This window comes from Haemaphysalis longicornis, unplaced genomic scaffold (assembly GCF_048455015.1).
Source record: "Haemaphysalis longicornis isolate Haplotype H1 unplaced genomic scaffold, Haemaphysalis longicornis Haplotype H1 scaffold_7, whole genome shotgun sequence".
In the NCBI taxonomy this organism is placed as follows: domain Eukaryota; kingdom Metazoa; phylum Arthropoda; class Arachnida; order Ixodida; family Ixodidae; genus Haemaphysalis; species Haemaphysalis longicornis.
The window spans coordinates 71,121,636-71,133,284 of NW_027526422.1; the positions used below are offsets into that span (position 1 = coordinate 71,121,636).

Below are 11,649 nucleotides of genomic sequence, written 5' to 3' on the forward strand. Positions count from 1 at the left end.
ACCAGTGCAACAAGTGTAGGAGAAAAAATGGCCATTCTTACTATTTTCCCCTCGTGTGGTACAGGGAGGGGTCATCGAGTGATATATATGAGGAGTTCAATCATGATCCCTTTCCTCCGGAACAAGTATGGCCTGTCATCCGCCATTTTTCCAAATCGTCCCTTGTGTGTGCACGGGTACATCCATCATCGTATTTTATGTTCTCACCGATTCCTTGGAACGACCATTGGACCCTTAATTTTTAGTGCGAAAGCACTATAAGATCCGTTCTGTAAAATTCATCGGCGGTGTCATTACGATATGGCAACAAAATTGGCGGCACCGAAAAGCCCATAGGCTGCGAGCGAGGATAGCACCAGCATAGCTTTCCCGCTGGCTACAACACGTCATGGGGCGGCCGGCCTGACGTCCCCATTGGCTGCAAACGGGGGTATGAGGCCGCCCGACGCTAGGCCTAAAGTTTCGCTTTGAGTTCAACCGGTACCCGCTACCTGGCGTATGATTAGTTTGACGTTGTTTGGCACTTCGGAAGGCTCGGCGTTAAGGTTACCTAACGTTAAGGGTGGATACAGACCTAACAACGTTTTAACAACGTACATTAAAGCTTGATGCCGGGCTAGTTGGTGTAACATGCTTTTGAAGGTAAGTTGCGCTTGCTGTGAACATAGAGACGGGCACGGGAAAAAAAGTAGACTTTCACGAGAAGAAGCGCAACTTACCTTCAATAACAACGTACACCCATAATGGGGTTGGACTGTATAGCGATGATAGCTGCCTTCTAGCTTACGGCCGATTCACCAATGCCCATTCGCTGCAAAGTCAACATACCCACTCACACATACGTTCTCGTACATAACACGTGTAAATAGTCTTAAGGGTCTTTTTGGATTGCTTTTTTTTTGTTGCCGTCATTTGTTTCACGAGCCATATTTTCCTGATTTTTTGTCGCTGAGCAGAAGCCGTAATAACTGCTATCTACGGCTCTCGTGAAGAGCCCACCTATCATTACCTGAAGGGAGGCTGCTGAGAGAAGAAAGTGCGTATAATAATGTGACTTTCTTCGGAACTTCTAACTATACAGTATTCCCATACTTAGACACGTGTATCACTCGAGTGTTGTTTTCTTCGGGCGAAAGTAAAATTTCGCTTGCAGACACCGGTTAAGAAGGAAATTTTCACGATTTCAGCGTTGTGACGGTGGAGAAGGAATGTGCATGTACTGGTACGTCGTCTGTGTGGCAACGTGGACAGTAAAATGGGCACAGGAGGGTAAACGGTGATGCTTTCAGTTCCAAACTAAATTCCTAAGCCTACCATTCGCCGCCCTTCCTAAAAGCCCTCTTCTCACTCGCATGTTTTAAAGCGAAACTTTCTTGGTCTCACGGATGGCGGTGTCGTAACCGAAACTCACTACAGGAAAGCCAACTTTACTCAACGGGAGGACACATGGAGGTTATGATGATGATGATGATGATGATGATGATGATGATGATGATGATGATGATGATGATGACGACGACGACGACGACGACGACGCCTCCCAGGCCGGAATCGAACCTGCAGTGGGTCCTTCGGGTTATGAAGCCGACGCGGTCGACGAGCTCAGCTTACTCTTGACGGATTCGTTCGCTGTCGCCTGACCTTGAACTTTGACTCGCAGGCAGTTTGCACTTTGATCGTTGACGTTTTGACTTTGATTGCAACGCCTTTGACTTGCACTCACCGTTCCATTTCCACACAAAAGAAAGCTTCGCGTTTCAACCATCGCCATCATTAGACGGAGGGAATTTGAATTTTTTGGTGGCTGTTCCTTTACTAGTACTTGCCGTAGGCAGCGTAGTAAGTTGCTCCTAAAAATCTTTTGCTGAAACGTCCTCCTTTACCCGACTTGTCTATTTTTAAAGCAAAGCTGTCCACCTCTACCAGCCAACGGTTCTTTCGTGGCGTGCGGGACAAGAAACTCCCAACGCGGCTGCGGAGGGAAGGGCGGTTTTCACTCACGGAGCACAGTGTAGATGGCGCGGCGAATTTACCCAGCGTTCCCCACGCGCTCGCACCGGCGGGCGCATCGACGCGACCCTGCTTTGTCGTCTGCTTTAGCGACGGTTGTTTTGGGCCTGTTTAGGCGCAGCTTCGCGTCCATTGCGCGCTTCGTTCGCACGGCTTGATTAAATTGTTCGACAGTATACCTCTGGGTAACCCGGAGACGACGGAATTAAGGGGTCGTACGCCAAAGATACGTTAAATATTGGTCTGCAAGGCGGGAAACCAAAATGTAGAGACCACATACAGACATCTGACCGCTAGGGAAACGCTGCATTTTGCGCACTGCTTGCCACGAATGGGACTCCGTTTTCTAAATTGGTGAATACCAATTCTGTTGTGTTTTAACAGGTATTACAAAAGGCGAAAGTAGCAATTGGTTCTGATAAGTAGCGATTATAAGAGTTCCCTCAGCTTTCTCGCAATTCTCAAACTTACTAAACTAACTAGTTTAAATCGGTATAGATGGGAATCACTAAACACACATGCCGAATTGTTTCGGTGTCCGTGCTTGTGTCTCGCGGTGGTGTTGTAGCCCCGAGCTAGCACATCCGGATGGCTAGATTCCGTTGCCTCACCCTTCGAATGACGCGCCTCGCCGTTTTCTATCCGCCGACGCACGTCCGGGCTACCACCGCTCTAGCCCGGCCGTGGCCGACGCTTCTGCGTTCGGGACGCCGCCCCCGCGAATTCCAAGTAACGGCTGGCAGAATCTCTAGTTCCACTCTTTGTAGAGCCACGTGTGTGAATTCAAGTGACGTCGCATGGGCAATTGTTGTGGGGGTCGTTTACAGCTTCGCTTTCCAACCACATCCACAGCGTGGATTGGAGCCATTTTTTTTGTGCGGGGATCACGGGTAGGACAGTGTTCCACGTTTGCCGTGGAACCAAGTGCTAGCACCGGTCGCCACTTTGTCGTACGGCGTGCATCTCGGGATTACTCTTATCAGACTTGAATTCTTAATTAAGTTGCTTCGCACTTTCCGGGTGTGCACCACTTTGTAAAAGCTACTGTGTTTCCTTCGTCTTTTCCGTTTCCGTTGCCGTAGGGAGGACAGTTGAACTCCGTTCAACTACTGGCGGCAAAATGTAACCACTATGGAGCACAAGGAATCTAGTGGCGTGTTGTCGAATTTCATACGTTCTAAATGTCTTTCGCACCCTTGCATTATGGGCACCGGTGCATACATTCGGCGCGGTTAAATCTATTCAAAGATTTTAGCTTTCGAAAACTTGAATTACATGTGCATAAACGGTCAAACGGGCTACCGCAAACATACACATGGGTTGTTCTTTTGGGAGTATTATATATATATATATATATATATATATATATATATATATATATATATATAGCGAATCACAATAGGAAATGAGGGGCTCGTTGAAAATAAGACAGAAATAAGAATTGGCAGTCAAGAAGACCTCGGAAAGCAAAGGGGAGGATGTAGTAGCTCAAGATAAAGAATTTGGAAAATAAGAAAGTGGGGAAAAAATGCCCGCCAGGTGGGATCTGAACCCACGACCTCCAGAATACCGGTCTGGTGCGATGACCACTGCGCTACCGGCGGGGCTACTTTAGCCTCCACTTTCTGGGGTATTTATATGTTCAGGTGTTTTTGTTTCCTGCGCTTGGGGGTGGTGCTGCCAATCTGCCAATTCTTATTTCTGTCTCTCTCTCTCTCTCTCTCTCTCTCTCTCTCTATATATATATATATATATATATATATATATATATATATATATATATATATATATATATATATATATACAGTCGAACACGGATATATCGAACTCCAAGGGGATCGCGAAATAGTTCGATATATGAAAAATTCGATATAAAAAATATGGGCTGTGAGACCTCACCTATGGCGGGCGATCACTTACCGATCGTCGCATTCAAGAATGACAACTAATTCCGCACTCACGACGCAACAGGAGGCTTTATTTCCGTGAAAAAAATCGCTGATCTTGGCCGGCTTCTTCATCCTGGAAATGAAATTAAAGACACTGGTCTCGATCTTCTCGAGGCTGCACAACTAGAAAATTCCAGCAGTACGCTGCGCCTTCGCACACCATGCACAACACGCACGCAAAAGGAGAATAGCGCGCACGTACCACAAGAACTTTGAAGGTGACAATTCCAAGGCTCTCTGAACGGACTCTGAACTCGCCAAACAGCAGCAACAGCAGCGAAATGCGAAAGAAGGAGGAGGCCGCCAGCGCCTTCGTTCCCTCTTCCCTTTCCCGAAACGACATCGGGGGAAGACAGACCCAGAGAGAGAGAAAACAAAACTCTTTTTCGGCAAGCCGGGGAACGCACGCAGCCGAAAAAAAAAGGACGTGCGCATTCGGGGCATCCCTAACTCGCACTGTCACATTTTCCGAGTGTTCAGGCTTGTGTGCCTAGGGAGATTTAGCATACCGGGCTCCGTCCACTAACCCTACGGCGGCCGGTAGCGGGGCCCTACTGGGCAAGCGCAAATTCGTTCCGCTAGGAGGGGATTAGTTCCGCAAGCCCGTCTTCGCCATGCCCGCGGATTCCTCCACATCTTCCCCGACCTCAATGGGGGGTGCAGCGACCACCGAAGAGCACCTTCCAGCTCGCGCGGCGTTCGATATACCCAATGTCGGGAAAAATGCGGTTCGATATAGACAAACGAATACCTATACTTTTACACAGAATTTTCAAGGGGATAATTTATGAGTTCGATATAGACAATAATTCGATATACCCGTGTTCGATATATCCGTGTTCGACTGTATATACACAGGGTGTCCCAGCTATCATGCACCAAGATTTAAAAAAAGAGAAATGGCGTAACTCGAAGAAAACCTAGTGCATAATGTTTGCAGTACTGTGAAGAAGCGGAGAGTAATTTTTTCGTTAATGAGACTTAATTAATTAATTGTAAATAATTATCTAACTCGCGAAATACTGTCCTAATCACTAAAGTGTCAATGAGGCACTTGTAGGTAACCACTAGGGGCATCTAACTGCGGTATTTTCAGCGACGAACTAATTGCGTACTCATTTGTTCTGACAGATAAAGGAAACCCGCGAAATATGAAAAATACCACGTGACGACGCCTACGCGCGCATTGTAAAGCAGCGTCCCCAAAAAAAGCAGATTGAAAGCAACTGCTTCGCGTGTTACCCGCCCGAAGAGACAGCGCATCAGCTTGATAATAGCATGCATGGAAGGAGCAGCAGCAGCAAGATTCGCGGAATGCGTGTGCAGATAAGGAACAAACTCGGTCCCGATTTCTTCTTTCTTTCTTTTCTCTATTTCATGCTGGCTAACTGAGAGGCTAGCTGTATATATATATATATATATATATATATATATATAGATATATATATATATATATATATATATATATATATATATATATATATATATAGATATATATATATATATATATATATATATATATATATATATATATATATATATATATATATATATATATATATATATATATATATATATATATATGAAAATCGGGGGTAAAAATCGGATGCTATTTTTCAAAGTGATAATGGGGGAGAAAGCGGGTTCTTTTGTAAAAGCATTCCTAGATTCGGGATTTTTCGGGTTAAATCTACATATGCACTCAGTTTAACTTATTCACGAGCTTCTTGATTCTAATGCGTTAAAAGTGTGTGTTTGTTTCAAGCTGGTAACTGAGTGGATATCAGGTTGTCCTAGCAAATTACTCTCTGAAATTTAGAGTTTGTTTAAAAATGAGTCAGTAATGATGACAGTAAAGAGCACCGATGACTTCTAGAAATTAAACATATTCACAAGAAGCTGGTAATCGTATTTTGCCCATCCCTGTTTGCATACATTATCATCTGCTGAAGTCACGCTGATACTCCACGAGTTTTACAGCTGTGGTTCTGGGGCTTGCTTCCAGCAAGTGCCGGTTGAGATCGCTACTTTGAAAAAGTTCATTCGGGGAAAAATTGGCTTTAACCGGATTCTCACGATTTACAACATGTTCGGGGTGTAAAAATAGGGTAAAATCGGGTAAAACGAACAACTCTAGGTATACAGCCTCCACACCTACAGAAAACGCGCTCGCATAGATACCGTATAGTGACTAAGCTTCCTCCGGGAAAGTTCCAGACGAGCCGTGACGTCACTGACTGTCACGCGCAGCAGCAAAAACAAAAACGAAGGTCAGCGCAACCTCCAAGTATTGTTCCTGCGCACAAAAAAAAAGAGAAAGAAAGGAAAGAAGAAAAGCTACAACGTCGCCAAAAATTTGACCCTCATCTGTGCTAACCTTCACTTAACAACCTCCCACGCTCCATGTTTACCACTCTGCTCCAACAAAAAATAATCCCTGCTAGTGTCGTCCCCTGTTCGTCAGACTCGAGAAAAAGCGAGCGAAAAAGCATCACTACGGCAAAAAAAAAAAAAAAAAAAAAAACACCCCTCTGGATTCCTACCGGCTGGCTAACCCGCCGACAGGTCTTCCGGGTGCATGGCGCTTCGCTTAAAAACACAAACATCTAAAGTAACAAATTTAAAAACAATAAAAATCTGGAACTAAGTGGCGGTAGCAGGAAAACAAGACACCAAAAGAAGTTAGGTACAAACGATGGATGGATAGACAAACAAGCGAGGATGTGGGGAAATCAGAGGGCAAAGAGAGATATTGTGGAGAACAATGGCAAAGGCGCCCAGCGGCGGGCGAACGCTCTGGCGCGTGCTCGCGTCACTTCACGAAGTAGATCAAGGGCTCGCTCGATACGGGACGCGTTCGGCAATGCGCGCGGGCGGTACGGCGGATGCAATCCGTCCGCAGTCTGACGACACGAATCGTGACCGCGGCATCCGTCGCACTCTCCGACTAGCGCGTGCCTGAAACAATCGCTTTTTTGTGTTTTCGTTTTTTAAACGGGTGCGAAATTCTGCGCGTAACATCTGGAACTACCTTCCGCAGCACGAGGTGTGGCTTCCGTTGATGATTGAATCAGAGCGAAAGTTCCGCTTCCGTTGTTAGAAGTGAAATGGGGTTGACGGTGATAGCTTCACACAATACGTGGAAACTGAGGGCGGAACGGGAAGCTTAGCGAAGATACTGCTCTCGGATTGTGAATGCCAGAAAACGCAGCTGTGAGAAACCTTTTATACAATATTTTATTTTATATATCGAGCTATCACATGATTTGTGCATCTAGTGCGCGCAACTTTGTACAAGAAAGCTAATATCGGACGCTTCCTGCAAGTAAACAAAACTCGACCATCGAATGTCCGAACTGAACCAGGAATATCGATCTTTTCTTTTCAAAAGCGAAATACAATCAGCGAAAGAAGATATGTGCTTATCGATGGCCTGTTGTTGGTATTTTAAAAAATTGGTGCAGCTTGGACTAGTGGCTCAGGGCTGGAGAAACAGTAGAGCAAGCTAGCGGGCCGTCTTCCTTCGTCGGAGACCCGGATGTTGCACCTCGAATGAATTTCCGTACTTGCTGCTGAAACTTTTCCGTGACTGGCAGGCCCGGATCGTTTTGTCCGCAGCCTTTCACATCTCTCCCAAAGTGGACCGCGTCAGCACGCGCTATAGAACCCGCGGCCCACGCGCCCGAAATGCCACCGAATCTGAGGTCATAAACAGTTTTCTCTAGCTGCTAAAATTAATGCGGAATGATTTATGTTTGTTCCGTTTAGAAGGATTGTACTGATTCCTGGTTCATTCTTTTTCCACATTTTCACCGAGAACCATTCACCTTTGTTACCCTGATGCGACCTCCTTCTTCACTCTGAAAATTATGCGAACGCGCGTGCACATCTCGCCTCAGCGTGATTCCCACTTCCGATATCAGTTTCATCAGAACATATGTGTATAATGTGTATCCGAACTCTTACGCTTTCTACGAGCGACGAACTTAAACACCAAACTATAGACTGAACTCCTCCAGTGTCAATCAGTGAACTTGAGCGTTCAGTGCTTCACCGCTGGGCATACCTGTCTGCTCCAATTTTCCTTCATTCTGGTTCTTCAGACAACCATGGCTCCAGAAGTTTAGTGAGGCGTTGTTGGGCAATTTTGTAGAATATGTAGCTAGGTGATACGAGCATAGGACGAAAGACGAGAATAGAAAAATCATGAGCCATTCCACTCTACGAAGGTGGATGACCAGCCCAACTTTTAGGCAGCCGACATAAATAGTGGCACTGAATTGAGGGGAAAGGTATGAGTAAATTGTAATTCTCTTGAGCGTATTCATATAAGAAATGACACATAAACACACACACACACGCTACTGACATTGAAAATGGTGCCTTTTGATAACTAATCTACTCCAATGCATACCCAAGTTACGAGACTGGAAGAAATGAACTGAAAAAAAAAAAAGGCGAAGCTTGCACTAAGTCGCGCAAGGCTTGAACAATGGCGAAGCTGGAGGATTTCTTTCTATGTAAGCACTGAAGGACACAGCACCACGCATTGCATTATGTTTGAAATTGTTTATTTACATGTTCCATCGTTTCTTTTCACTGTGGTAGTAGTAGTCACCGTCATATCCATTTATATCGTCGTCTTCCTGCATCCGGGCCTGCCATACGCATGACTGGCAGGCCCGGATCATTTTGTCCGCAGACTTTCACACTTCTCCCAAAGTAAAACGCGTTAGCACGCGCTAGAACCGGCGGCAACCGCCTTCGCGAACTGGGCGTCGGTAGCGCGAGATGATTTGTGCTCTCCCCTAGAGGCGCGGACGCACGTGAAGTGTTCTCTTGGTATATTTTTGCGAGTGCCGCGCGCAAGCCTGGACGACGCCGGGAGCTCCTCGTAAAACACGTGCTCAAATGTGCGGTAAATGGCGGAAGTAACTATGACCCGGGGATTTGTGATGAAGCCGCACACGGCACACATTACGGCCAGCAACAACAGCTTCGCTGATAAAAATGCGTATGCAATGGAATCATGTTTTGACCCGCATGCGGCTTTGATTATGACCTCGTGACACACACCCCGATGCTCGTTTTTTTAACTTATCGCGCTCCAAGCACACGTGGAGCCTCAGGAGTTTCTTTTCTTTTTTCTTTCTTTCTTTTTTTTTTTTTTTTTGCAGAGATGAAAAATACACGGAACCCTAGCCACATAAATCTCGCTTAAAACACAGGACAGGCGCGCTCATCTTTTTTGTTGAATTAAAGGCTCGAAAAATGTTCACGTGCGGCACACGAGGTCGCTGGTTCTATTCTCGGCCGTGGAAGCTGCGCATTTCTGATATCGCCAAGTACAAAAACACCACCTGTGCACGGTGTTTCCGACGCGCGCAAAAGGACCGCCGCAGGCACAGATTCTAAATGAATCCGTAGTTCTCTACTGCTACGCGCACGTTAGTTGTCTGGGTGCATGCACTTTTTGGCTGAAATAACAGATTTTTTATCAGCCGGGGAATATTTCATTTGGGTAGACTCGTGGGCAATGAATTTGTGTATAAATGTAGCCTAGTACGTTCTGCTACTGATAAGTTGTGGATGAAAATTAAAAAAAAAAGGGGGTGGGGGACTTACGAAAATAACAAATTGAAGTTCAAAAAATTCTCGACACTTGAACATTTTAGCGAATTGGATGCCTTTAATAACATCAAAAAAGAACTACAACTTAGCAGAACTATTGCACATCCTGTTCGAATTTTACAGTGTTCACCGCAAAAAAGAATAAAAAAAGAGAGTGAAAGGTGTTTGTAATGACTGTTTTTTGTTTTCTTTTTGAACAGTAGATCCGTACATGAACTTTCACCGTACGCTACTGCGCGCAGTACAATTGCGGCGCGGCAACGTTGCGGCGCGCAGACGACGTGCAAAGGCTTCGCGTAAAACGAGACGCGACATGTGAAACCGAAACCAACCGGGCCTTCCCTGCCGTTGCGAAACGTCGATCTCGGTTTTCCTTTTGGGGCCGTGTGCGCGTTTTTACTCGCCCTTACGCAAGCGACAGTTAGCCAGAAGACGTGGTAATATTCCTTTCACCGCCTGTGTGCTTCAGTGGATCTTTCGCGAGCGCTGACTATGCGGATTCCCATTGTTTGGTTGCATCCGCCCGGACGGAAGTTCTCGGTGGTTGGTTGAGCGCACCCTATTGTAATGCGGTGTTCCAAACAACATGGCTTCCTGTTGTCTGTCCGTGGGCGACGACGTCCGAAGTGCGGCTAAGGAGGTGTCGGCTGTCGTACTAGCCGGGGCTTAGCGATCAAATGTTCGGCTTTTTGACCTGCACATCGCCAGTAGTGAGGTAGGTAAACGCTATTTCTTCCCTGTGTTGGGCTTACCGCGACGTAATCGGAGGTCGTGACGCTAGCATCAGAGAATGATCGTCGCGCGGGTGGTTCATCGCCTCCGTATTTCCCCGTGCGGGCGGCGCAGGATAGAATACTTTTCGTTGATTGTATATGCATCTGTTTAAGCTGGTTTGTCAGATCCGGCTTAATATTTCTTAGTAAATTGGGCAAGCGATACAGCACAGCCCCTAACCGGATAGTTCTGGTGCGTACACACACGCTTTCGCGTCATGGTTCGATTACTCGGGACCGATGGTTGGCCTGGAGGAAAAACGAGGTATATTTTGGGCTTCCTGTAAGGTCGGCGGGGACGCTGTCGGTGAGTGCAACAGATTACTATCTCTCGGGCGTTGATTGGGCTTCTTAATTTCTGCTAGGGCGTTCAAAGGTTACATTGTTGACATTGTGACAAGCGATTTTGCCGTCCTGTTCCGGGCCAGCTAACTCACCGCGGATATTGTTGTGAGAAAGAACGAAGCTCATGCCTTCGACGTGCAACTTTCCCCCTGCCCTTAATGAAAATTTGGGCATTGTTAGCTAATGAATCATAGCTCGACGTAAATTATGTTTGTGTAAAGTATGTTTGTGCACTACCTTGGAGTACTTTACAAAGCGGTGTAGCCACTTTTTTCGTTTTCCGCATTTCAAGCTGAAGGGAAATATTCGGAGTAGAGTTTTGTCGAGCGCTGCTTTTAAAAAGGAATAATGCTAAACGCGCGACATCGTGCATCCGTGCCGGAAACGGCTGTACGCACGAGCCCGCATCTTTTTGAGCATCGTACACGTGAAGGAAACCATTTGGCTTCATGATGTCGTAGTACCGCCTCCAACTTGTGCACAGATGCTGTGCGCTCAAATGCACACTCTTTCGGACATCTTTTTTTTTTCTTTTTATCACTGGGTTGCCTTTTTGAAGGCAATCACTTAATTTTTATATTTATAGGCTATATTTTTGAAGCTGGTGTGGAGAGGTGCGTCTTAGGCCACTTTTTACACAGGTTACATAAAGCACCGCTCTATTCACACTTTTTAAATTCTCTTTGTGAAGGCAACCACTAAATTTATTCTTTTTATGCACAGTGTTTCAAGATGCTAGTGGAGTGTGGTTCCTTTTTGATCGCTGTCGACACAATGTGCGAAAAAACAAAACACTATAAATTTTGCAAACTCATGAAGTTGTGTGTATGGCTATCCAGGTAGGAATGCAGAGCATTCTGTGTGCAACAGCAGCCGTTGAAAACAGAAGGGTCGAGTTGGGTGCGTTGATATGTCTCTATTTCCGTGTGGCCCAGAAAATC

General features: G+C 45.9%; 1 protein-coding gene across 2 annotated transcripts in view; it reads left to right on the top strand.

Moving 5' to 3' along the window:
- The first annotated feature begins 9,880 nt into the window (after positions 1–9,880).
- The window catches only part of Mib2 (E3 ubiquitin-protein ligase mind bomb 2), a 69,563-nt gene continuing 67,794 nt past the window's right edge, over positions 9,881–11,649 (top strand). The window contains exon 1 of one of the 2 annotated variants that reach the window (XM_077677760.1): positions 9,881–10,305. The gene's annotated coding sequence lies outside the window, so the exon portion shown is untranslated. Of the gene's footprint in view, positions 10,306–10,410; positions 10,671–11,649 lie in introns of those variants that run through there. The other variant, XM_077677762.1, reaches the window with a different exon arrangement.